A 1,349-nucleotide genomic window follows, 5' to 3' on the forward strand; every position below is an offset into this window, starting at 1 on the left:
TCAGCTGATGGCGGGGTGGAGGAGCAGAAGCCAGCCTCCAGCTGGTGATGGCGGGGTGCAGGAGCTGCAGGCAGCCTCCAGCAGCTGATGGCGGGGTGCAGGAGCTGCAGCCAGCGTCCAGCAGCTGATGGTGGGGTGGAGGAGCTGCAGCCAGCCTCCAGCAGCCAGCCTCCAGCTAGTGATGGCGGGGTGGAGAAGCAGGCAGCCTCCATCAGCTGATGGCGGGGTGTAGGAGCAGAAGCCAGCCTCCAGCTGGTGATGGCGGGGTGCAGGAGCTGCAGGCAGCCTCCAGCAGCTGATGGCGGGGTGCAGGAGCTGCAGGCAGCCTCCAGCAGCTGATGGCGGGGTGGAGGAGCTGCAGCCAGCGTCCAGCAGCTGATGGTGGGGTGGAGGAGCTGCAGCCAGCGTCCAGCAGCTGATGGTTGGGTGGAGGAGCAGCAGCCAGCCTCCAGCAGCTGATGGCGGGGTGCAGGAGCAGCAGCCAGCCTCCAGCAGCTGATGGCGGGGTGGAGGAGCTGCAGCCAGCCTCCAGCAGCCAGCCTCCAGCTAGTGATGGCGGGGTGGAGAAGCAGGCAGCCTCCATCAGCTGATGGCGGGGTGGAGGAGCAGAAGCCAGCCTCCAGCAGCTGATGGCGGGGTGCAGGAGCTGCAGCCAGCGTCCAGCAGCTGATGGTGGGGTGGAGGAGCTGCAGCCAGCCTCCAGCAGCCAGCCTCCAGCAGCTGATGGCGGGGTGCAGGAGCAGCAGCCAGCCTCCAGCAGCTGATGGCGGGGTGGAGGAGCAGCAGCCAGCCTCCAGCAGCCAGCCTCCAGCTGCTGATGGCGGGGTGGAGGAACAGAAGCCTCCAGCAGCTGATGGCAGGGTGCAGGAGCAGCAGCCAGCCTCCAGCTGGTGATGGCGGGGTGGAGGAGCTGAAACCTGGGTCGGACCTGGTCTGCAGCAGGGCCCATTACCACTCAGAAGCTGATGGCAGTGTGTGTTTAGGTCCCTGCGGGGTGGATGAGCTGAAACCTGGGTCAGACTTGGTGTGCAGCAGGGCTCAGCACCCTCCAGAAGCCGATGACAGTGTGTCTTTAACTCCCTGCCTGGTGGGAGAGCTGAAAGCTGGGTCGGACCTGGTCTTTAGCAGAGCTCAGCAGCCTCCAGAAGCTGATGGCAGTGTGTGTTTCATCCCCTGCGGGGTGGGAGAGCTGAAACGTGGGTCGGACCTGGTCTGCAGCAGGGCCCATCACCATCCAGAAGCTGACGGCGGTGTGTGTTTAAGTCCCTGCGGGGTGGGAGAGCCATAACCTGGGTCGGACCTGGTCTGCAGCAGAGCTCAGCAGCCTCCAGAACCTGATGGCAGTGTGT

The sequence above is a fragment of the Nothobranchius furzeri genome, unplaced genomic scaffold (genome assembly GCF_043380555.1).
Source record: "Nothobranchius furzeri strain GRZ-AD unplaced genomic scaffold, NfurGRZ-RIMD1 Scf212, whole genome shotgun sequence".
Classification (NCBI taxonomy): domain Eukaryota; kingdom Metazoa; phylum Chordata; class Actinopteri; order Cyprinodontiformes; family Nothobranchiidae; genus Nothobranchius; species Nothobranchius furzeri.